We start from the raw sequence: 2500 nt of genomic DNA, 5'->3' as shown, positions 1-2500 counted from the left end.
AATCTGGTTCATCTCGACATATAACTGTTTCGAGGCGTGAGGTCACCTATTCCATATAAATGGCAAATATAATAACTCTTACGATGAAATAATATGTCTTATATTCAAATAAAATCACTGTGATGTATAAAGTAGTCTTTTATAGTCATTTGGCTCATAGAGCCGGAGTTCATCCCGGTTTCTATAGCGTGAAACGGACAATAGCAATTACTTGCTACCGTATTGGATATGACGCGTGTCTATCGCAAGGTACTCCCCGCCAGACCGAACAGATCAGACCCAGCTACCCAATCACTGTTGAGTGGACAGAGTGGGGGAGTAGAGTGGGGGGGGGGGTGTGAAATATGATATGGTGTAAACTCTATGTTAGTCTTAAAATGCAACACATTTCAAGCTACCAAGCGTGTCAAAACAAAGGCATACGAGTATTATTATAGATAGAATGCGCTTGGCCAAGGAGTTCACAACATTGCCATCCGGAAGTATAACGGACCAACACACAAACTCTGTGTAACCATGAACTTTTATAGTCTGGTTAATACAGTTTAGTGAGAACAACTCACAAACGCGGATGGCAAAAACAATAACAAAGGCCTGAGTGACGTCATCTGCATACTATCTATAGTCCAACGTATTAGGATTCTAATGGGCTTGATCTATATTAACTTTCCATGTGCTCGAAGTCATTCATCATCATCATTGCCTTTTTCACCCTGGGTCAGGGTATAGGCCACAGACAAACAGTTTCCATCCTTCTCTATCCCGAGCCAACTTTTTTATCTCATTCCAGGTCTTACCACTTCTCTGTATATCAGCTTCTTTAATTCTTCTCCATGTTCCTCGTGGCCTTCCCCTTGATCTTCTGCCCTGAGGGTTCCAGTCCAATACTTTCTTTGTTATAGTTGAGTCATTCTTTCTAAGCGTGTGTCCAATCCACCTCCATCGTCTTCTTCCTATATCCTCTCCCACTGGTTTCTGCTGTGTTCTTTTCCATACTTCTTCATTTTTTATTCTATCCATCCATTTAATTCTGAGTAGCTTACGCATGCACCTGTTTACAAAAATCTGTACCCTCCTTATACATGCCTGTGATGCGTTCCAAGTTTCACATCCATACAGTAGGACAGACTTCACGTTTGAGTTGAAAAGTCTTAGCTTTAGTTGAAGGGAGATATCTTTAGTTCTCCAAACTCTGTTCAAAGATGTGAATGCAGCCTGTGCCTTTCCTATTCGTGCTTTCACCTCTGCTTCCGTGCCTCCATCCTTGTCAATTATACTTCCGAGATAGCAGAAAGTGTCTATATCTTCGAGTTCCTGATCTTTTACTTTGATCTGCTCCCTTTGACGCGTACCTATCCTCAAGACCTTTGACTTTGCAGGGTGTATTCTTAGACCAATTGATTCTGAGAGGCTGTTTATAATTGTGGTTTTTGCTTGCATCTGGTCCTGGGTGTGGGACAAAAGAGCCAGATCATCTGCAAAATCCAGATCATCCAACTGTGTCCAGGGGGTCCACTGTATCCCATTTCTTCTCCCTTTGGAGGTTTCCTTCATTAGCCAATCAATAGCAAGGATGAACAGGAATGGAGAGAGCAAACATCCCTGCTTGACACCAGTCTTAATTTCAAAGCTGTCAGTAAGCTGATCTTCATGTACAACCCTGCAACTTGATCCTTCATACATTTCCTTAATGAGGTTTACTATCTTTTCAGGGAGTCCATAATGTGCCAGAATTTTCCACAATGTTGCTCTGTCAATACTGTCGAAAGCCTTCTCGTAATCCAGAAAGTTGACAATAAGAGGAGAGTTCCATTCTATAGACTGTTCCACTATGACTCGCAGAGAGGCAATCTGGTCGGTGGTTTAACGGTTTTTCCGAAAACCTGCCTGTTCGTCCCGCAGTTTAGCATCTGTTGCATTCTTAATTCTCTCTAAAATAATACGGTTGAAAACCTTTCCTGGGATAGAAAGAAGAGTGATGCCTCGATAATTATTACAATTACTGAGGTCCCCTTTCTTTGGAAGCTTGATAAGATGTCCTTCCTTCCAATCCTTTGGGAATATCCCGTCATTCCAGATTCTCTCAAATAGTGGGTGCAGGGCCTCAGCATTTCTTTCCGCATCAACTTTTAGAGCCTCCGGTGGAATCTGGTCTGGTCCAGCAGCTTCCCCCTTTTCATCTTGTTAATGGCACCCACAATCTCTGCTATCGATGGTGGATCACAGCTAATTGGTAGCTCATTCCTTGCAGGCAGAATTTCTGGCTGGTTGTCTGGTGGTGGTCTGTTCAGAAGGCAGTTGAAATGTTCCCTCCATCGTTCAGATTGAGCCTCTTTTCCAAAAATAGTTTTCCCATCTTTGTCTTTGACTGGTACCTCTGGTTTCCCATATTTTCCAGCAAGTGTCTTGGTAGTTTGATAAAGGATCCTCATGTGTCCTCCAGTCGCTGCTGCTTCTGCTTTCTCTGCAAGTCTGTTCATGAATGCTTCCTTGTCTTTCT

General features: G+C 42.6%; 2 protein-coding genes across 4 annotated transcripts in view; one reads left to right on the top strand and one right to left on the bottom strand.

Moving 5' to 3' along the window:
* LOC144980823 (putative serine protease K12H4.7) overlaps positions 1–2500 on the top strand; it is a 641746-nt gene that overhangs the window by 261239 nt on the left and 378007 nt on the right. The gene's annotated exons all lie outside the window — the stretch shown is intronic.
* LOC144980815 (uncharacterized) overlaps positions 1–2500 on the bottom strand; it is a 53492-nt gene that overhangs the window by 13948 nt on the left and 37044 nt on the right. The window lies entirely within an intron of this gene.

This window comes from Berghia stephanieae, chromosome 10, assembly GCF_034508935.2.
Source record: "Berghia stephanieae isolate SIO BIC M18660-M18661 chromosome 10, UCSD_Bste_1.3, whole genome shotgun sequence".
Taxonomy (NCBI): domain Eukaryota; kingdom Metazoa; phylum Mollusca; class Gastropoda; order Nudibranchia; family Aeolidiidae; genus Berghia; species Berghia stephanieae.
This window is presented reverse-complemented; position numbering and strand designations above follow the sequence as displayed.